The sequence below is a fragment of the Bos javanicus genome, chromosome 2 (assembly GCF_032452875.1).
Source record: "Bos javanicus breed banteng chromosome 2, ARS-OSU_banteng_1.0, whole genome shotgun sequence".
Taxonomy (NCBI): Eukaryota; Metazoa; Chordata; class Mammalia; order Artiodactyla; family Bovidae; genus Bos; species Bos javanicus.
In genome coordinates this window covers 93402018-93426135 of record NC_083869.1, presented here as the reverse complement: position 1 = coordinate 93426135, position 24118 = coordinate 93402018, and the positions used below count along the sequence as shown (strand labels likewise).

Here is a 24118-nt window from a genome sequence, read left to right as displayed (position 1 = left end):
TCTCTTTCTTTTCTTCTAAAGTAGATAAAACTGATAAGGAAAATAAGTTAGCTCTTCTAAAAATATATCCTGATTTCTTTTAAATTTAATGAAAGCTTCCACTATTAAATATTTGAGTCAGTTATTAAATTCTGAAAACAAATCATACTATTAGAAAGTTCAAATGAAATTCAACCATAACAGAGTGAGTGGCTTAACTACTCTGCCTGCAATTAGGCTAAAAATAATTTGTTTCATACACAATTGACCACTATATAGGAAACTCTCCAAAAATCTGTGACTTAAAAATTGCTCTTATAAAAATTAACTTTATGTTTGTGTGCCTCTAGAGAAAAAATAGTAGAAATGCAATTCTCTGTTTATCAATACTCTGAAAGTAATTCAAGCTATCACAGTTTAAAATAACATTTTTCATACTTCATTCTATATGGTACAGTTACAAAAAGTCAATCCATTTTGAAGTTATTTACAGATCTGATTTTTCTATGTGCTTTATCATCCTTATTCTGTGTACAAAACATAGAATTTCTAACACCTTTCACCCTTATTCAATTATAATTTGCTTTTTTTAAAAAAACTTATTTTATAATAAGAAATCAATGTGCTACTGAGGATGAAACACTATGCCAAAAGGTATAATAAAGTCCAAGTTCATGTTCCATTATTTATTTTTTATTAATAGGTATACTTAACTACATTATTCTCTACCTCCATCTTAAACACCTCCTGTTAAGTCACTTAATTTCTCCTTTGCTGTCTCCAATGAATATTTTTAAATAGGAAAGTGACAGAGTTTTAAACAATCTTTCACTTGCAATTTAAAATATAATTTTTAAATTCTCAACCCCATTCAAAGGTGACTGTCTGGAAGAGAGAGAGTTACAGTTTAAAAACAAGGGACGACACATTCCAGGGTATAAGAGTAAGCAAGTAATCAGAAGCACTGAAGATAATTTGAGCAAATCCTTGGATGCATATGGAGCTTTGCTGGTGGCTCAGATGGTAACGGAGAAGGTTATTGCACACCACTCCAGTACTCTTGCCTGGAAAATCCCATGGACGGAGGAGCCTGGTGGGCTGCAGTCCATGGGGTCGCTAAGAGTCGGACACGACTGAGCGACTTCACTTTCACTTTTCACTTTCATGCATTGGAGAAGGAAATGGCAACCCACTCCAGTGTTCTTGCCTGAAGAATCCCAGGGACGGGGGAGCCTGGTGGGCTGCTGTATATGGGGTCGCAGAGAGTCGGACACAACTCAAGCAACTTAGCAGCAGCAGATGGTAAAGAATCTGCCTGCAATGCAGAAGACCTGGGTTCAATCCCTGGGTTGGGAAAATCCCCTGAAAAAAGGGAATGGCTATCTGCTCCACTATTCTTGGCTGGAGAATTCCATAGATAGAGGAAACTGGCAGGCTACAGTCCATGGGGTCACAAAGAGTCAGACATGACTAAGAACTAACACACTTTTTGAATGTATGTAATAGGGTAGAAGGCAGACCTTGTAAGCCAAGCTGAAACGAGAGAGAGTCAACTATATTCAGTTTTATGTAAATTCCTGGGGTGGGGGTGCAGAGTTTAAAATATAACATCCGCTTGAAGGAGTTTACTAAAGATTAGACTCTTAAAAACAACAATGTGAGGACAGTGGGGAGGACCTGGGCTTTGGATTAAACAAACTGAACTTCACCTGTCCTGGCTCTGTGACACTGGACTGCTCTGTGATACCGGTTCATCATATAACACCTGGTGATAACACTGCATCACAGAGCTGATGGAAAGCTGAAGTAAAATAAGGCATGTATGAGACACTCCACTGTCTGACAAATAATTTTTATATAGGAATCAACCTCCTCCCCAGATATACACACATGAGAAAAAGGAGAGTATAACACTTGTTCTTGTGAGCAATGTTACCTTATCTGCTTGAAAAGCTCAACTCCCAGTAGTCAAGTGAATTTTCTTGGGATACTATGTAAATGAAAATAGTAAAACATAATTCTCTGCAAAAACAGGTATAGCCTTATGAAAGAAATTTAAGCTTTTAAGAAAAAAAAAGTTGAGATGGAAAGGAATTTCAAAAGTGGAAAAGAAGTACCACTCATTGGTGATTTTCAACTAATTGAGATAAGACTCATTACATTTCAGATGCAAAAGCCCTCAATTCAGCTCAAGGAACAACACCATGCCTTGATATCATAGTTTAAAATGCACTGGCTGAAGAGCCAAATAAAATAAGAAATACTAAGTACTTTAAAGCATAAAGTGTTTATACAACTTTGTTTCTCTATTCAGTTAAATATTGGAGGCCCCACTATGCATCAACCTTTACAAGAGGTGGATAATCATTAAGATGAATAATCATGGTGCTCACTCTAGGCATATCTTTTAAAGATGGGGATGTGTGGGCAAAAAAAAAAAAACTTCAGTATACAGAAAAGTGGGTCTCAGTGAAGTGTTAGGGGCGGTATGTATGCCTTATTGGAGAATTGATGCCAATGAACAAACAGTGCAGACTGGGTCAAGTCCCATGCTAACTGGCCAGATGCACAGAGCGTAATGGAAGCCAAAGAGACAGCCACAGACAAGCAGCATCCCTCAAAAGAGTAGAATTCCTGATCGGGTGTGTAGCTGCTGGTAACTCTGTCCTTACAGGACAGAATACTGCCACATCAGGGAAGCTCAACACTTTTTGGATCATTGTACTTCTATATTCAGGGCTTACGGGACATTCAGGAAAAAATTTACACACTCATTCACTGTTCTTCCCCTTAAGAAGATGGCTAGATTCATCATGCTCTCCTAGGCTTAGAGTGAACTAGCACTGGAGTTGGTTCCTAGTTGTATATGAAGAGGGTGCATCTTCCAGTTCTTAAGCAATCACCACTTTGAAGATGATAAATGCAAAATTCAAAGAATTAGAGGTGATTGTCTAATGTGCCTTATAAATACAATAATGCCTTTAAACTGTGGTGCTGGAGAAGACTCTTGAGAGTCCCTTGGACTGCAAGGAGATCAAACCAATTATTCCTAAAGGAAATCAACCCTGAATATTCACTGGAAGGACTGATGCAGAAGGTGAAGCTCTAATACTTTGGCCACCTGATGCGAAGGGTCAACTCATTGGAAAAGATCCCGATGCTAAGAACTATTGAAGACAGGAAGAGAAAGGGATGACAGAGGATGCGATGGTTGGATGGTATCACTGACTCAATGGACAAGAGTTTGAGCAAACTCTGGGAGATGGTAAAGGACAGGGGAACCTGGTGTGCTGCAGACCATGGGATCCCAAGGAGTCAGACACGACTGAGCGACTGAACAACAACAACCCTTATAAATATAATTATAGCAAGTCAGAGAAGGGTCATCTAAGCATGTTTGGGTAAAGGAATTTTGAAAGAGGCAGCAACTAGTTAAAAGGCTCAGCTTGGTACATCAATGAATCATACAAGATACAAAGGCCAACCCAGACTGAAGGTGTTATCTATATAAACACAAGTTGCTGTCTCCTCAGTATAAATGACATGCACACACATCCCTGGGGGGACTTTTTTTCCCCTGTTTAGATAGATGATTTGCTTGGAAAGAAATCAGCTTAAATGCCAGATGATGTGTTATATATGAAATTCTGTTTATAGAGTTTTGAAAGATGTCTCAGAAAGATAGGCAGTTACAGAGACTGAAACCAAGATCCAGAAGAATCATCCGTATGATGATGCAGTGGGCAGAGAAAACAAACAGTGGTTTTAAATGTGATCTCCAATGTCAAATATCACAAAGGCACAAGTTCAAAATTGTATGGTGAGTAGGAGCCGGGATTTATTTAAGAATGGTTAATGATTCTCCTGAGCAAAATCAGAAGTACTTGATTCCAGGGCCATTGACACCTGGAAAGCTCTGGGGGTCCCAGTTAAGGTGCCAAGAAGGCTTTCTGTAAGAACTGGGGGGCCCCAAGCATGGAGAGGCTGGGAGGGTAATGTGAAGAAGGTAAAGAGGGACTCAGTGACCACAGGCAAAAACAGAGTGAGCAACCAGAAGACACAGGAGAACTTAGCAACGACTCCACATACAAAGCAAATGAGAAGGAGTGTCCAAAAGAAACCGAAAACTATGCTTATATTTATTCCTTGAGGAAGGACAAGCAAAAAGGAAGTTTTAGCAATTGCTGTGATTTGTTCCAGAAAAAATCCATCACCAAGAATCTTGACTTTAGCCCATCGAAGTTTTGAATGATCTACTTTTAATTTAAGATGTCTTGACATGCATGACAAATCAAAGATGAGATTTTTCAGTTGGGCATTTATAAAGGTGTGTATGAAGTTCATACTAGAAATCGTACTGGCTTCCAGAATGACTGACAGAGACAAACATGAGGTAAAGCGAGGAAAAGAGGAAGATCAGCACACGCCAACCAACAGCACTGCAGGCAAACCGATGAGAAAAGCAGGGTTTTATGCTCACAGAGTCTTCGGAGTATCTTCACACTGTGTCTAGAATAACATGTAGTTAACAAAGCCACAGAGGTGAGCCTAGAGGAAAGGTGGGGTGGTAGGAAGAAGAAAGGAGCTGAAATTAACATAATAAACTGGTTCTGTAGAAAGAGGGGTAAAGGCTGGTTTTGCAGAGGTTGTTTCCCTTTGCTCTAAGATATTCAGTTCAGTTCAGTTCAGTCGCTCAGTCGTGTCCAACTCTTCGTGACCCCATGAATCGCAGCACGCCAGGCCTCCCTGTCCATCACCAACTCCCGGAGTTCACTCAGACTCACGTCCATAGAGTCAGTGATGCCATCCAGCCATCTCATCTTCTGTCGTCCCCTTCTCCTCTTGCCCCCAATCCCTCCCAGCATCAGAGTCTTTTCCAATGAGTCAACTCTTCGCATGAGGTGGCCGAAGTACTGGAGTTTCAGCTTCAGCATCATTCCCTCCAAAGAAATCCCAGGGTTGATCTCCTTCAGAATGGACTGGTTGGATCTCCTTGCAGTCCAAGGGACTCTCAAGAGTCTTCTCCAACACCACAGTTCAAAAGCATCAATTCTTCAGCGCTCAGCCTTCTTCACAGTCCAACTCTCACATCCATACATGACCACTGGAAAAACCATAGCCTTGACTAGACGGACCTTTGTTGGCAAAGTAATGTTTCTGCTTTTGAATATGCTAAGATATTACTTATGTGCTATTGAATTATTGGTCACAGAAACACCTCATTTGAAGAAAGAGAATACATTCTCTTTCCAATGCTACTGACATTTAGGATGACAAGATAAATATAAAGGGGGAAAATGTTATTCAAATACACCTAAATTGGTGTGTGTGTGTTAGTTGCTCAGTCATGTCTGACTCTTTGTGATCCCATGGACTGTAGCCCGCCAGGCTCCTCTGTCCATGGAATTCTCCAGGCAAGAATAATGGAGTGGGTAGCAATTCCCTTCTCCATGGAATCTTCCTGACAAAGGGATCTAACTCAGGTCCCCTGTATTGCAGGCAGATTATTTGCCATCTGACTACCAGGAAGCCCTAAATTGATAAATATTAATATTTCACTTTGATGATGAAAATGCATTGCAAATGGTTAACCTTTTTAAGGGCTTAAAAAGAGATAAATAGGGGGAAAAAAGGCTCTGCCTGGTAAGCAATATTAATAGTATGTTAATAATATTAACAGGATGCGTAAATTGCATCATGGTTGCCTAGATGCTAATTATCTTGTACTATGACACTTGTTGAGTGCATTTGACACTACAAAATAGAAATGTCCTTCAAACATACAGTGACGAGAGAGCAGGTGTTAGGAAATCAGTACTTCAGGTGCCCCTGGCATTGTGAGCCCTCCAGGAGGGTTGCATCTCAGAGTCCAAGGTTTCCTGGTTAACTCAGGAGGTATGTTTGATAAGCTATACCCAAGGCCCATTCCAGATCTGAAAAGAGATAGTTCTGTGATTTATATAGCCAATAAGGAAATTGAAGTCCAGAGAAATTAAGTTCCTAAGTCTTTTGGACTTGATTTCTGCTCCCATTTTATTCACTTGACATTTTTCCATTGCAGGGTCACACCTCCATGTGGGTGAGTGCGTGGAAGTAAGAAGAGCGGTGTCTCTTCAGTGCGGTAGCAATTCTTTTCATCAAAAAAAGTCAGCAGATAGGAACATGTGGATAGGAAAATACAGAAAAAAGGAAAGGATGCTGGGAACTGAGTGACTAAAAGGCAAATAGCAACCCATATCACACAGCAAGTTGCTGACACCATGAGTCAAGGCCCACCAACACATGTCACAGAGGGCACGGTCTCTCTAATAAATGATCTAAACATTCTTTTCCTATTAACCATACAAATAGATTAAAAAAAAAAAAAAGATTAGTGGGAATTCCTTGTTGGTTCAGTGGTTAGGACTTCATGCTTAGACGACAGAGGGCATGGGTTCAATCCTTGGTAAGAGAACTAAGAGCCCCCAAGCCATTTGATACAAACAAAAAATAAAATTAGATTTAAAAAATAGTGCAAGTGGCACATTATTTGTTTTTGGAGGCAAGCAGATTGTGTATGTGTGTTTATAGGCATGAGATAGGGCTTTTCAACTGATGCCTAACAAACTCCCCTGAACTGAAATCTGGAGAACCATTTAAAAAAAAGAAATTCATAATGCTATCAAACTGATCACATGGACCACAGCCTTGTCTAATTCAATGAAAATATGAGCCATGCCGTGTAGGGCCACCGAAGATGGATGGGTCATAGTGGAGAGTTCTGACAAAATGTGGTCCACTGGAGAAGGGAATGGCAAACCACTACTTAGGTATTCTTGCCTTGAGAACCTCATCCACAGTATGAAAATGCAAAAAGATAGGACACTGAAAGATGAACTCCCCAGGCCAGTAAGTGCCCAATATGCTACTGGATAAGAGTGGACAAATACTCCAGAAAGAATGAAGAGACAGAATAAAAGAAAAAACAACGCCCATTTGTTGATGTGATTGGTCATGGAAGTAAATTCCGATGCCGAAACAAACAGTATTGCATAGGAACCTGGAATGTTAGGCCCATCAATCAGGGAAATTGGAAGTGGTCAAACAGGAATTGGCCAGAGTGAACATGGACATTTAGGGAATCAGTAAACTACAATGGACTGGAATGGGCAAATTTAACTCAGATGACCATTTTACTACTACTGTGGGCAAGAATCCATTAGAAGAAACGGAGTAGCCCTCGTAGTCAACAAAAAGGGTCCGAAACGCAGTTCTTGGGTGCAACCTCAAAAACGACACAATGATCTCTGTTCGTTTCCAAGGCAAACCAATCAATATCACAATAATCCAAGTCTATGCCCCAACCACTAATGCTGAAGAAGCTGAAGTTGAATAGTTCTATGAAAACCTACAAGACCCACTAGAACTGACACCCAAAAGAGATGTCCTTTTCATTACAGGGGACTAGGGATACCTGGAGTAACAGGTAAATTTGGCCTTGAAGTACAAAATGAAGCAGGGCAAAGGGTAACAGAGTTTTAACAAGAGAGCTCACTGGTCACAGCAAACACCCTCTTCCAACAACACAAGAGAAGACTCTACACATGGACATCACCAGATGGGCAATACAAAAATCAGACTGATTATATTATTAGCAGCCAAAGATGGAGAAGCTCTATACAGTCAGCAAAAGCAAGACCAGGAGCTTACTGTGGCTCAGATCTTGAACTCCTTATGGCATAATTCAGACTTAAATTGAAGAAAGTAGAGAAAACCACTAGACCATTCAGGTATGACCTAAATCAAATCCATTACAATTATACAGTGGAAGTGACAAATAGATTCAAGGGATTAGAATCTGATAAAGTCCCTGAAGAACTATGGAAGAAGATTTGTGACACTGTACAGGAGGCAGAGATCAAGACCATCCCAAAGGAAAAGAAATGCAAGAAGGCAAAGTGGTTTTCTAAGGAGGCCTTACAAATAGCTGAGAAAAGAAGAGAAGGTAAAGGCAAAGGAGAACAGGAAAGATATACCCATCTGAATGCAGAGTTCCAAAGAACAGCAAGGAGAGATAAGAAACCCTTCCTCAGGGATCAATGCAAAGAAATAGAGGAAAACAATACAATGGGAAAGACTAGAGATCTCTTCAAGAAAATTAGAGATACCAAGGGAACATTTCATGCAAAGATGGGCACAATAAAGAATAGAAATGGTATGTACCTAACAGAAGCAGAAGCTATTAAGAAAAGGTAGCAAGAATGTACAGAAGAACTACACAAAAAAGATCTTCATGACCCAGATAACCAGGATGGTGATATCACTCACCTAGAGACATCCTGGAATGCAAAGTCAAGTGGGCCTTAGGAAGCATCATTATGAACAAAGCTAGTGGAGGTGATAGAATTCCAGTTGAGGTGTAAAAGATGATACTGTGAAAGTGCTGCACTCAATATGCCAGCAAATTTGGAAAACTCAGCAGTGGCCACAGAACTGGAAATGTGGGTTTTCATTCCAATTCCAAAGAAAGGCAATATCAAAGAATGTTCAAACTACTGCACAATTGCACTCATCTCACATGCTAGCACAGTAATGCTCAAAATTCTCCAAGCCAGACTTCAACAATACGTGATCCATGAACTTCCAGATGTTCAAACTGGATTTAGAAAAGGGAGAGGATCCAGAGATCAAATTGCCAACATCTGTTGGATCACAGAAAAAGCAAGAGAGTTTCAGAAAAACATCTACTTCTGTTTTATTGACTACGCCAAAGCCTTTGACTATGTGGATCACAACACACTGTGGAAAATTCTTGAGGAAATGGAAGTACCAGACCCCCTTACCTGTCTCCTGAGAAATCTGTATGCAGGTCAAGAAGCAACAGTTAGAACTGGACATAGAACAACAGACTGGTTCCAAATTGGGAAAGGAGTATGCCAAGACTGTATACTGTCACTTTGTTTATTTAACTTATATTCAGAGTACATCATGAGAAATGCCGGTCTGGATGAAGCAAAAGCTGGAATCAAGATTGCTGGGAGAAATATCAATAATCTCAGATATGCAGATGACACCACTCTTATGGCAGAAAGCGAAGAAGAACTAAAGAGCCTCTTGATGAAAGTGAAAGAGGAGAGTGAAAAGTTGGCTTACAACTCAGCATTTAGAAAACTAAGATCATGGCATCTGGACCCATCACTTCATGGCAAATAGATGGGGAAATGGAAATAGTGCGAGACTATTTTGGGAGGCTCCAAAATCACTGCAAATGGTGATTGCAGCCATGAAATTAGAAGACACTTGCTCCTTGGAAAAAAAGCTATGACCAACCTAGACAGCACATTAAAAGTAGAGCCATTACTTTGCCATCAAAGGTCCATCTAGTCAAAGCCATGGCTTTTCCAGTAGTCATGTATGGATGAGAGAGTTGGACTATAAAGAAATCTGAGTGCCAAAGAATCGATGCTTTAGAACTGTGGTGTTGGAGAAGACTCTTGAGAGTCCCTTGGACTGCAAGGAGATCCAACCAGTCAACCCTAAAGGAAATAAGTCCTGAATATTCATTGGAAGGACTAATGCTGAAGCTGAAACTCCAATACTTTAGCCACCTGATGTGAAGAGCTGAGTCACTGAAAAAGACCCTGATGCTGGGAAAGACTGAAGGCGGGAGAAGGGAACAACAGGGGATGAGATGGCTGGATGGCATAACCGACTGGATGGACAAGTTGAGCAAGCTCCAGGAGTTGGAGAAGAACAGGGAAGACTGGCATGCCGCAGTCCATGGGATTGCAAAGAGTTGGACACAACTGAGCAAGTTAATTGAACTGAATGTCTGAATAGCAGTGAAATTTATGGCAAAGCCCCGAAAAGAGATCACTTTCACTATAGCAGTGCCTGAGCAGGTCTTGTGCCCAACCTGTGATGAATGCAGCAGCTGTGACATGCTTTCAGATACCGTGATGGAAAAACCACATGAGAGAAACCAAGTCACATTTTAGTAGAATTTCAATTTTCCAAATACTTCAGCCTTAAATATCACTCCATTAACAAAGTGACTCCCAGTATTGCCATAAAAGAAAAAAGAAGTTCAAGTTGATGAACAGCACTGTTTTTCTTTCCTTTTGGATTGCAAAACCTAAAGTCTGTTCAACACACAATGCGACAAATGCAAGCAATTCACAGAACTGTCTAGTGACACAATAGTTATGAATGAGCAGACACACGATAAGATATTTTTAGTATTTAGAAAGCTTCGATGAGAGTAACATTTCTATAAAAACAAGTGAAGGTTTTTGTAACTGACTTTTATTGGGAATTATACTTTTCTCTGAGGATGCTTATACCTCTGACTTGAAGTATATCATTGCTGTATTCCTGAGGGTATATGCTTTTTCTCATATTGAAGTTTTCACATTTTATCCAGCTGATATACACCAAACTATAGTTTTTCATATCGTTAACCACATGGCAATACCAAATTTCTCATGTTATTTAAAGTCAATTAATGCCATGTCTTAGGCACTAAGTCTCTCACGCCATGTATAAAATCGTATGTAATTCACTAATCAGATAATTCCATTTTCATTGATAACTTGACAAATAGGAAGTCCTCTTTTATGGAATATATTTGAAAATGTAGCGTAGAATTAAAATTCCTATGCTAGTAAGACACAGACCTGTAGCCATTTTACAGATTACAAAAATATGTGTGTGCAGCTTCATGTTTATACATGCTAAACATTATTTAGACAAAAAACATCTTGATTACCATGCTACGGCAATGACTGTATTATCTTTTCATTCAATATATAAAAAATAATATCATGTATTAAGGACTGTCAAAGATTATGCAGTCAAATTTGTAGGAAAAAGTGTAATAATTATTTTAGGTATTGATTAATATGCAGCCAATTAAATATCATTAATAAAATATTTTTCATATTATCTTACATCTTTAGTATATTAGCTTTATTAATTTTTTAAGATTGTTGTGATTTTTTTCCTTCATTTAAAATAAGCAGTCCTTTATATTTTTGTACATAAAATGTATGTTCCTTTTCTTAAATGCAACCTTCCCAAGTTTTTTATACTGAGAGTCCCACAAAACGTGGTTCTGCTTCTGCGCCTTTTTAGGGTATGTCACATACTGTTTTGTCTTATGTATAAAGTTGTATTTTGTTTCCCGTCTCCTCTTAATGTATTCATCTGACATATCTTTACTGAATGCCTAAAATATACTAAGCCGTCTTCTAGGCATTCTGGCTACATCAGCACAGAACACACAAAGGTCTTAATCTTGCAGTACATGTAAATAGCTAGAGGGAGGCAGATAATAAACACACACATATATAAACGTGGGCATTTAAGTTAGGGATAAAGCAAGTTCTTAAACAGGAATATGAGAAGAGAGAAAGTGATGGGGAGGAGAGGAAGGTAGGGTCACATTATATCGTAAGCGCTCAGATAGCAAGCAGCTCAGCTTAGACAACCATGTAGCAGGCTGGGTACTTACCAGATGCCTGCTGAATTGAACCAAACAGAGCGAGAGGAACAAAGATAACTTCTAAATTCAGAAATCTTTGGGATTCTAAGATGTTTCAGACCAGGGGGCTTTTTGGTTCATGAAAGGGGTCTGTGCCCCCAGTAAGTAAATAAATTACTATTGTCAGGGTTGTTTCCTTTCACCTAACACATTTTTTCCCTCAGCATCAACATTTACTTTAAAACAAATACTATTCGCACTAAGGCAGCATGTTATCACCCGTGCAATTTAATGATAAATGACCATAAAAGTGACATCAACATCAATGCTAAATAATTTCAGTAGAGGCTCTGAAATGTTAATTACACTCTTGTCAGTTACTGCAGTTTATAAAGGAATCTATTGCCTGGTCAGTTGACTTTTCAGTTTTCTACAGTTTACAATCTTACATACTTGATATTTATGAAGTTAAGCTATCTTCATAAGATTTATGGCAACCTATGGGAAGGGTAGAAGGAAAATAGTTGAGTTTACTTGAAAAGGTTCTTTAGGAGAGTTGACTTTTAAACAGAATTTTGAAATGCATAGCATGTATGAATTGATAAACTGGTATAAAATGATGACTCCTACTTATAGTAGGCAGTGGGGCATATGACTTTAGAGGCTAGAGATGAGCCTCCTTGCATGGATACTAATAAAATTTGCTCAGCCTGAAAACAGGCATGAATCAAACAACTAGAGAAGAAAGTGACTGAGTGATCTGGTTAGAAGATCATTCCTGTAGGAAGGTCTTAAACTGGGATAGTTTTAATTTGATCCAATTTGAAAAAGACTAAGGCTTCCAAAGAGAGCCAATCTACAGCATTTTATTCAAGTACTGAAGAATTGATTAAAATACATTTTGGAAAGACATTTGTAGCTTATAAATATATTAAATATGTTGACTAAAAAAAGTAAGTGAAGTTATATTTTCCAAATGGGTTCTTTAGCAATTTCCTTAAAAAAGCCATAAAGTGAATTTGGATAAGTGTTCAGTGGAGGGGGTTTGGGTTTGGGAGGATTGTTTTCCTCAGCAGGGAGCACATTTGGGATGGTTCATTAGGGCAATTATATTGGTCTGCAGGAAGTGTTCATGGAAACTTTCTTTTGTCCTAGATTTTAGGCCAGGGCTCCCATTGAGTTGAAAACAACCTCTGAAAGACCACTTCACCAGTTCTTTACAAGATGCTGCTGCTGCTGCTGCTGCTGCTAAGTTGCTTCAGTCGTGTCCGACTCTATGCGACCCCATAGACGGCAGCCCACCAGGCTCCCCCATCCCTGGGATTCTCCAGGCAAGAACACTGGAGTGGGTTGCCATTTCCTTCTCCAATGCATGAAAGTGAGAAGTGAAAGTGAAGTCGCTCAGTCGTGTCCGACTCTTAGCGACCCCATGAACTGCAGCCCACCAGGCTCCTCCGTCCAAGGGATTTTCCAGGCAAGAGTACTGGAGTAGGGTGCCATTGCCTTCTCCGCTTCACAAGATGAGTAAGGGAAAAATCAAGCAATGCCTTCAGGCCACTGAGCTGCAGTTGCAAACAATTACCGGCAACATCAAAGTAGTAAATTCAAATCACTAAGTCCTTCATGATAGATGAGAAACATCCACAAGTCAATTTTAGGCATCCTGGGCACACATCTATATGATTTATCAGCTATATTTGAAACCTTTGGTCGTTACATTTTATTGGATCATTCAAAGTTCCTGGAAGGACTGGAAAAGGTGGGGTGCTATGGAGTCACTGTTATCTCTTAGAAACATTCAAAAGATAGTTTTTTGATTGGGTCATTTATTTTTCTGGAGTTGAGCTGTAGGAGTTGCTTGTATATTTTTGAGATTAGTTGTTTGTCGGTTGCTTCATTTGCTATTATTTTCTCCCATTCTGAAGGCTGTCTTTTCACCTTGCTAATAGTTTCCTTTGATGTGCAGAAGCTTTTAAGGTTAATTAGATCCCATTTGTTTATTTTTGCTTTTATTTCTAATATTCTGGGAGGTGGGTCATAGAGGATCCTGCTGTGATGTATGTCAGAGAGTGTTTTGCCTATGTTCTCCTCTAGGAGTTTTATAGTTTCTGGTCTTACGTTGAGATCTTTAATCCATTTTGAGTTTATTTTTGTGTATGGTGTTAGAAAGTGGTCCAGTTTCATTCTTTTACAAGTGGTTGACCAGATTTCCCAGCACCACTTGTTAAAGAGATTGTCTTTAATCCATTGTATATTCTTGCCTCCTTTGTCGAAGATAAGGTGTCCATATGTGCGTGGATTTATCTCTGGGCTTTCTATTTTATTCCATTGATCAATATTTCTGTCTTTGTGCCAGTACCATACTGTCTTGATAACTGTGGCTTTGTAGTAGAGCCTGAAGTCAGGTAAGTTGATTCCTCCAGTTCCATTCTTCTTTCTCAAGATCGCTTTGGCTATTCGAGGTTTTTTGTATTTCCATACAAATTGTGAAATTATTTGTTCTAGCTCTGTGAAGAATACTGTTGGTAGCTTGATAGGGATTGCGTTGAATCTATAAATTGCTTTGGGTATGTATACCTGTGGCGGATTCATTTTGATATTTGGCAAAACTAATACAATTATGTAAAGTTTAAAAATAAAATAAAATTGGAAGAATAAAAAAAAAAAAAAAAAAAGATAGTTTTATGCCAATGCCTATGTGCCCCAAATGCTGTCTGCTGTGTGGTAGCAAAGGCACCTGATGCCTCTCTTACTTCCTCTGATGTGGAAGGCATAGTTTCTACTTAATAGCACTTAAAATTCTAAACAAGACTCAACTGAAGCTCAATCCAGAAAACACAGAAACTGGGCTCCCCTGGAAGGGAGCATGTCTAATAAAAGTGCCAGAGGAAAATCTGACTCTCTTCTGTCCTGTCCTGCATGGAGACATTTCCAACATTTGTGACTGTGGTTTGAGACCTCCCTTGCTGACCCATAGTTACTCCTGGAGCCCAAGGATCAGCAGTGACCTCGGGCACCTTTTACCTTATGCATCCGGTAGCCAGGGGTCATATTCTACTCATCATGTGGAACTGGCCCCAGCTGTCCAAACCTTTGTGACCTCACATTAGGCAACTGAAATCTAATCCACTTGAAAGTACCCTGAAGACCACCCAGGTGTTTCATATGGCTGCTGTCTTCCTACTAAATAGGTCCATTACACAAGCGGGAGCACATTTTACCAGCAGACTAATTCACCCAGTGGCATAGCGAGGCAGTGATCCACGGACCATTATTGACTTTTCTGTGTAACTCCTGGCATTGTGTAACATGCATCAAAATTCAAAGGCCGAAAGTACAAAGCAAGATTGTGTTTCTATGATTCTTCAAGAGAAGGGGCAAACTACTTTTGCTAATAGTATTAAAGCCCTAACCTCCAAGGAAAAGATATCTGAACACAGAGGGCTCGCTAATCTTAAGTATGGGAAATACAGATTGGTTTAAATTTAAAGTATTTTCTACAAATGTATTTTTGAGAGTCACAGGAATGACTGGGTTTCAATCACATAAAATAATTGGCCAAAGACCGAAAATCTAAGACTATTATACGTGACAGAAAAAGTAAGTTTATATCACTATTTTTTTTAACAAGTCCTAAGAATAAACCATATTATGCCAGACTGTGAAATGTTTATTAACTTGAAGGTGATACCTGTTTTATCTAGCTTATATCACAAGCCCATGATATCGATAAATACTGTATTATATTAGGTTTTTGTTGTTGTTTAGTTACTAAGTTGTGTCTGACTCTTTTTCGACCCCATGGACTGTAGCCTGCCAGGCTTCTCTGTCCCTTGGATTTCCCAGGCAAGAATCTGGGAATGGGCTGCCATTTCCTTTTCCCAGGGATCTTTCTGCCCCAGGGATTGAACCAGTGTCTCCAGTATCTCTTGAAATGGCAGGTGGATTCTTTACCACTGAGCCACCTGGGAAGCCCTAGTATTTATTATAACTGAATAGCATGAAATAGAAAATAATGAGAAGTCACAAATAGCAAATTAAAGCATAATCTACCAAGATCAGAGGGAATCTGATAACAAAACTTAACAACATAGACCTCCAACCTATGAAAAGCATTAATTTACAGGTGCTGATAAGAGACCAGTATCTAAATCAGCCAGTATTTGAACTTGTCAAATGGCTACTGAGACAAGCCTTCTTTAATCTGAGATGAAGGATCATAATCTCAACTTCAGGTCGTCTCAGGGCAAGCAAAGCAATACATGGTGCTGCTTTCCAAAAAGGCTGACATCGAAAAGAAGGAACTGCCCTTATAAACTATCCATGAAAGATTTGATGCTGTCAGAACTGTCTTTGTACTATGCTTGTCTAGGTCATCCAATAGTTGTGTTATCTATATAGATTAGAAAAGTGCACACACACAGGTTCCTTCCACTGAGGTATTTGGTGTTTGGGCCTCAAAATGAAACACAATGTTTGGCGATGCCGGTGACGTTGCTAAATTGTTTAATGTGTTCCTTCCGTATACACAGGATGTATGATGGATATCTCTTCAATTTGTGACTGTCTTTGGTGTTTGTCTTCTTAAAGACTACCCAACATTTTCACAAAAAGCCCGTGATACTATTTGTCCATTGCCCATGGGCATTTTCTAATGGTCTTTGAAGAGAAAACCCATCAATTTCAGACTAGACTTACACACCACAAGAAAAAGACTTATTACCCAGAAAATGCTGGATTTTTAGCAAAGCTTTGAGAACATATTTCAGGAAGGGGTAAGGAAATACCTTCTCCTTCTGAAAGGGAGGAGTAGCAAAGTCACATTACAAAGGGTCTTATGGACTAAGATGTGAGGAATCTGTGATCATGAAGCAATCTACCACAGACTATACACTAATTTCATAAGACTTTATGTTTAGAATACAGATTTCATAAACCCTTATGTTTAGAATAGATTTCGTTTTCTATCTAAAACAAACATATGGTATCAAACAGTCTTTTAAGGTTCAGATTTAAATTAGTTTTAAAGAGATAAAACGACTGAAATAGTTCTGCTATTTGAGCATGCTTAACGATGGCAATATTTATATAAACATATTGGCAGAGGAAATGATAAGTTCCCTACATTTCAGTGGGCCCCTGGTTTCATTTTAGAAGCAACAAATTTACCTAAAACATTCACCATGTTATATACAAATATGGTGGACTGAGTCACTAAGAGACCTTCTTCTGCTAACTTTTCAGCACTCAACAACAATATAATTCTAAATGGCAGTGGTATCTCCTACAGTAAACAGCCTAAGTATTTATCAATGGCAGCATTTTTTCTTTGTTTACCATATGATCACTGATAGTTTTGTGCAAATATTCAACAAAGAGCCATTAAAGTCTATGTTGCTTTCTCTGAAATTGACCTCAGAAGAATTTCTTGATCCTTGAAAGCAGGATTTTCTGACTCTGTAGGATACAACTAATTCATGAGCCTTGAAATCAATTTAAGGGGTCATAATCAACATTTTAAACCATGTATAGAGAACAATATAGAAAATACTAGACTATTACACATAGTAAAGCTACACTGTTAGAACAGTTAGGCCACATGTGTTTGCTGGGTTGCATTGTAAAATCCATTTTTGTTTTTTCTTTGAGTCATGGTCAAAATTACTTGAAAGGAAAAAACAAAACCTTCTAAACTGGACTGATTGGGAAATCTCTGGGAGATTACAAATTCCTAAAGGAAACACATCTAGCCCAGGAATCAGTCTGATCATCTACTTCTAGAGTCCATATGTTTTTTTGGAGCTTTATAGCCTGTTTAACATTTATATTGTGCAGGCATTTATAGAAACTTGCTAAGTTCTAGGAACTGTGCTAAGTCCTGGGGAAACAAAAATGAGTATGACATAGTCCTTGGCCCTCAAAGGGCTCTGAAGAGACCGACTTATACACAATAACGCATGAGGCAATGCCACTTAAGATATCCAAGCAGTCACTGCAAAGTGCTTCAGGAGCCAAGAAAGAGATCTATATTAATAGGGTTGGAGAGGGCTTCCCAGGAGATGTGACATCTTAGTGGGTAAGGTTTTAGTGGGTATTCATCCAGTCATCTGGCTCCCACTACATTCAAGGTACTAAAGTACAAGCTGAAAAAAGCTTACATGAATAAGACAAGGACACTACATTGGATGAGCTCCCAGCCTACAGGACAGAAGACTCACAGGACCAGGTAAGAAGAGCAACAGAAGTGGTGGGGACCAGGCCCAGAGACTCTACAGACGAAGTGGGGTTATCTCTGCCTGCTGCAGTAAGAGAATGCCTCCAACAGGAAGAGGCATGAGTGGTGGTAGATGATGCTAGGCAGTGGAGGAATGCTCTGATACCCAAAGACGGTCTATATTTTAGACACAGCATAATAATGAGAAGCGAGCACATGCACATTTGTGAACATTTTTAAGGCTAAATGTCAAAACGCTTGGCAGAAGCTAGGACAGGGCTAGTATTCTGGCACTAGAAGTGAAGCTTCAAAGAGGCAGAAATAAACATAAAACAAATCAGACTTTGGCACTATCCTGCCTCAGGTTCCCATCTTTCATAATTTCCATTAGATTAAAATCAACTCTTCTCATCTTGTACAACCTATAAGGCTCTAGGTGACATGGCTTTTTCTTTCACTTGACTCCCCTTCCCATTGCTCGCTACACTCCAGTCATGTGATCTTTTTCTCTCTGGATCTTCCCTGATACATCCAAAGTGCCCTAGAACCTTTGAACTATCCCTCTATTCTGAAGATTCCTCTGCCTTTCCCTCTCCTCTAAACGCAGTCCTCTCAGAGTTCCTTTAACTTGTTTAATTTTCTTTCTCCTGTGACACTATCATTTATGTACAAATAATTAGTGACTGAGCCAGGATGGAAGCTTCCTGAGAGCAGAGACATGTATAGCTTTTTACCACTGTATGCTCAGACTCTAGAACACTGTGTGCACTGCGTAGATGTCTGTTCAATGCAGTAAATAATCCAGAGAGTTGGGACAGATGTAGCTTGAGAAAACAAGCAGGAATACAGGTAAGCAGGAACCAAGACTGTTGTTCTGTCTCTAAGTCATTTCCTACTCTGCGACTCCCTGGACTACAGTACTCCAGGCTTCCATTGTCCTTCATTATCTCCCAGAGTTTGCTCAAACTCATTTCAATTGAATTGGTGATGCCATCGATCCTCTGTTGCCCTCTTCTCCTCCTCCCCTCAACCTTTCCCAGGATCAGGGTCTTTTCTAATGAGTTGGCTCTTCCCATCAGTTGGCGAAAAGATTGGAGCTTCAGCATGAGTCCTTCCAATTAATATTCAGGATTGATTTCCTTAGGATTGACTGGTTTGATCTCCTTGCAGCCCAAGGGACTCTCAAGAGTCTTCTCCAGCACCACAGTTCAAAAGCATCAATTCTTCAGAGCTCAGCCTTCTTTATGGTCCAACTTTCACATCCATTCATGACTACTGGAAAAAAACATGGCTTTGACTATATGGACCTCTGTCAGCAAAGTGATCTCTCTGCTTTTTAATATATTGTCTAGGTTTGTCATACTTTTTCTTGCAAGCAGCAAACATGGCTGTAATCAGTCTCTGCAGTGATTTTGGAGCCCAAGAAAATAAAATCTGTCACTGTTCAAATTTTTTTCCTCATCTATTTGCCATTAAGTGATGTGACCAGATGCCATGACCTTCGCTTTTAGAATGTTGAGTTTTAAGCCAGCTTTTTCATTCTCCTCTTTCAACTTCATCAAGAGGCTCTTTAGTTCCTTATTTTCTTCGATTAGAAAGTCATCATCTGCATATCTGAGGTTATTGATATTTCTTCCAGCAATGTTGATTCCAGCTTGGGATTCATCCACCTCGGGATTTTGCATGATGTACTCTGCATATAATTTAAATAAGCAGGGTGATAATATACGGCCTTGACGTACTCCTTTCCCAATTTTGAACCAGTTCATTGTTCCATGACTGGTTCTAACTGTTGCTTTTTGACCTGCACACAGATTTCTCAGGAGGCAGGTAAGGTGGTCTGGTATTCCCATCTCTTTCAGAATTTTCCACTGTTTGATGTGATTATTTAACTTATATGCAGAGTACATCATGAGAAACACTGGGCTGGATGAAGCACAAGCTGCAATCAAGATTGCTGGGATAAATATCAATAACCTCAGATATGCAGATGATACCACCTTTATGGCAGAAAGTGAAAAACTAAAGAGCCCCTTGATGAAAGTGAAAGAGGAGAGTGAAAAAGTTGGCTTAAAGCTCAACATTCAGAAAACTAAGATCATGGCATCTGGTCCCATCACTTCATGGCAAATAGATGGGGAAACAGTGGCTGACTTTATTTCTCTGGGCTCCAAAATCACTGTGGATGGTGATTACAGCCATGAAATTAAAAGACACTTACTCCTTGGAAGAAAAGTTATGACCAACCTAGACAGAATATTAAAAAGCAGAGACATTACTTTGTCAACAAAGGTCTGTCTAGTCAAGGCTATGGTTTTTCCAGTGGTCATGTATGGATGTGAGAGTTGGATTACAAAGAAAGCTGAGCACCGAAGAATTGATGCTTTTGAACCGTGGTGTTGGAGAAGACTCTTGAGAGACCCTTGGACTGCAAGGAGATCCAACCAGTCCATCCTAAAGGAAATCAGCCCTGGGTGTTCATTGGTAAGACTCATGTTGAAGCTGAAACTCCAATACTTTGGCCACCTGATGCGAAGAGCTGACTCATTGAAAAAGACACTGATGCTGGGAAAGATTGAGGGCAGGAGGAGAAGGGGACAACAGAGGATGAGATGTTTGGATGGTATCACTGACTCAATGGACATGGGTTTGGGTGGAATCCAGGAGTTGGTGATGGACAGGGAGGCCTGTCGAGCTGTGCTTCGTGGGGTTGCAAAGAGTTGGACGTGACTGAGTGGCTGAACTGAACTGATGTGATCCACACACTTAAAGGCTTTAGTGTAGTCAATGAATCAGAAGTGTATGTATTTTTTTGAATTCCCATTTTCTATGATCCAGTGAATGTTCACAATTTGATCTCCTGTTCCTCCGCCTTTTCTAAACCCAGTTAGTATGACATCTGGAAGTTCTCAGTTCACATAGTGCTGAAGCCTAGCTTGAAGGACTTTGAGCATTACCTTGCTAGTGTGTGAAATGAGTGCAACTGTGCAGTAGTTTGAACATTCTTTGGTAGGGCCTTTCTTTGGGATTGGAATGGAAACTGACCTTTTCCAGTTCTGTGGGCCCTACTGAGTTTTCCAAATTTACTGACATATTATGTGCAACACTTTAACAGCATCATAATGTAGGATTATAAATAGCTCAGTTGGAATTCCATCAAGTACACTAGCTTTGTTCGTAGTAATGCTTCCTAAAACCCACTTGACCTCACACTCCAGGATGTCTGGCTTTGGATGACTGACCACACCATCATGGTTACCCAGGTCATTAAGTACTTTTCTGTATAGTATCAGAAATATCAACTGCTGATTACAAGGTCAGACACAAACATATATGTGTTGAGAGATGAGAGAGGAGGGATGGGAGATACCCTTGGATCTCAGAGCCAGATTGGTATGAAACTCAGAGCCATTCTGCAGTTTTTACACGTGTGTTCAACAGTAACCCAGACCATGGATCCAGTTCCATGGAAACCAAGAAACCAATAACATGACATCTCCTTGTTGATTCTCAAGTGTGTAGATAGTAAAACAAAGGTTGAGCATCTAGAAACCAGGCTTCCTGAGAGAACATCTTATCACAAATTCTGTCAACTGTCTCTGAGTATCACTGAAGAAAAAAGAAAACAGAGCATTTATTCCAATTTATTCTTCAAGTGACTGGTGGGAGACACAACCTTCAAGAGATAAAAGTCACCCACGATGTTAGCAGCAATCGGTTTAGCCTAGCAAAAGGGCACAGTGCGTATGTCAAATGGGCAGGTCTGTAGGAGAAACAATGACATTTTTGGCAATGACAGCACTCCAAAAGGAAAACACGGCCCCAGTGAGCCCTTCTAACGGTTGCTGTGAATCACTCTGATTATGAGCCACAAGCATGCAATCACTGGCACACAGAAACTCCTGACGAATGGCCATGAGCAGTTTGCCTTTGCTATCTAAGTGTCACAGACTGAACACATTCTTGCCCGACCTAAACTCGGCATTAATACCTGAATCACAGCCTGTGGAAGCTCAATATTCCACTGCTGGGGAGAAGATAAACAGCAACAATACACAGATACAGCCCTTTTTAGTGCTGCTGCTCCAACCAAATGCATTTAATCTTTCTCCTGCATCTGAAAAGTCTGTCATCTTCTGTTGGTATAATGAATGACATTTATTAAATACTCCTGCAGCAAGCCAGTTTCTTGAAGACTTTCCACATTCCAAATGGCAAACAGAATAAATAAATAAATAAATCTTGGCTACACTCAATATCACAAGACACAAAGGTTGCTGGAGGGCATGCTGTTGATGGTTCCAGAACCAGAGAGCACCACATGACCATTTGTGATAACACTCACCTACAGCCTTGAAATAGACAACTAATTTCTGTGGTATGACATATGCAAAATCTGCCCAGGAAACAAATGATTTACTTTATGAACAATCATGGTATGAACATGTGCTCTGTGGCACTTAGTCACTCAATCATGTCTGACTCTTTTGACCCCATGGACTGGAGCCTGCCAGGCTCCTCTGTCCATGGGGATTCTCCAGGCAAGAATAGTAGAGTGGGTTGTCATATCCTCTTCCAGGGGATCTTCCAAACCTAGGGATCAAACCCAGGTCTCCCTCATTGCAGGTGGATTCTTTACCCTCTGAGCCACCAGGGAAGCCCAAGAAGATTGATATGGGTAGCCTATCCCTTCTCCATGGGAACTTTTTGATCCAGAAATCTAACTGGGCTCTCTTATTAAATATCTATAGGAAATTACCCATATCAAATGGTTTCTTCTCACCTCGGTCTGGCACAACAAGTAATTAACATGTTTTATCAGAAAGAGTTGATCAGATGTCTACCTCACCATCACCTCCATTACAACAGGTAGCAAGTGCTGTCATTTGGCAGGGTGGGGTGGGGGGATAAGTTAAGTAGGTACAAGGGAAAAAGAACCCTTGCAGAAGAATGATGTTGATGCATCCATGAGCAAAGCTAAACCTGATCAAGAGATTACCAAGCATCAGCCACAATTCTAAGTGTTTTGATAGTCTTCACAGCCGTTTAAGTGATTCAAAGCTTGATGATGTCTTTTATCTCATTGCATAGCTAAGGAAGTGCTTCCCAGATGGCTATAGTGGTAAAGAACATTCTTGCCAATGTAGGAGACATAAGGGACATGGGTTTGATACCTGGGTTGGGAAGATCCCCTGGAGGAGTGCATGGCAACTCACCTCCAATATTCTTGCCTAAAGAATCTACAGTCCATAGGGTGGCAAAGAGGCAGACACAACTGAAGCCACTTAGCATGCGCACACACATACATAGGTGAGGAAGAAGGGAAGCTTGGTCCTGGCCACACATCTAGCACACGGTAAGAGAGGATTCAAACCCAAGAAGATACCTTTGAAAGCCTGCACTCCTGTGCCCAACCGCAGTGTGCAGCCTTCCAGGGAAACTCCTAGGAACAAATCAAAGCAGATTCTGCCAGACCCAAGTCTGAGAGATGCTAGTGTAAATAAATCCACACGTGCTATCTTAGAAAGGACAATGCATGCATGCATGCTCAGTCACTTCAGCCGTGTCCGACTCTCTGCGACCCCATGCAGTCTTACTAATCACCTGAATGGTTGAGTCCATTCATGTAAACTTTAAAGGGGGAAAGCCTAAAACCCTCAATTATATTTAATTTGAGTTGCAGAAGAACTATCACTCTATAAAATGCCCTTTTGCAAATATTCCTGGCTGCACTACAGCATGGATTGTCTAGTTATATAGCTGGAGAGCCGTAATTAGGGTGCCTATGAACTGGGAACAAAGTCAGACTCATCGTCATCTCAGTCCAAAAAGAAAAAGGTCACTATGCTAAAAATAAATAAATACATGAAAATGAAACTAAGGTAGATGAATTGGGGAAGGTATAGGAACCAAGACAGATGCAAACTCAGTGACCATGGTTACCAGAGACATCTCTCAGCTTTCTCTTTCTTCCATTTCCTTTGCTGGGAGGCCAAAGGTGGGGACCTATCTAAGCAGTGTCGCTGCCGTGTACAATTATTATTTTAATCGACATTGTGCTGTGTTAATGAGTGCCAACCATGTGCCAGATGGTGTTGAAAACAAAGCCTTTTCTGCAATCCCGCCCAGTGGGATCGCCACCTCTCCTCTCTGTGAAAGTGATCACAAATGTGGTAATGAGCTAACTCCGATGCAACTGAACTTGTAATCCCCTGACACTCTCTGATTGGGCACTGCACCAAGATTTGGCATAGAAAAGGCACCTGGAGTGCTGTCGGATGATCTCTTCAGGGATAATGGACCAGGGAACTGAGCCTGTAATGATTTCATATCAGTTTGTTCAAGTTCAGTTGCTATTAATTGGGTTCAAGTTCAGCTCCAGTTCACACAATCTAAATAAATAGCTGTTGAAACCAGCTTAGTGCCTGGCACAGTATGTATCTTTGTAACTAACAAGATGCAAG

At 40.1% G+C, this 24118-nt stretch overlaps 1 protein-coding gene across 2 annotated transcripts in view; it reads right to left on the bottom strand.

Moving 5' to 3' along the window:
- Nucleotides 1–24118, bottom strand: part of PARD3B (par-3 family cell polarity regulator beta) — a 1151446-nt gene that overhangs the window by 607312 nt on the left and 520016 nt on the right. The gene's annotated exons all lie outside the window — the stretch shown is intronic.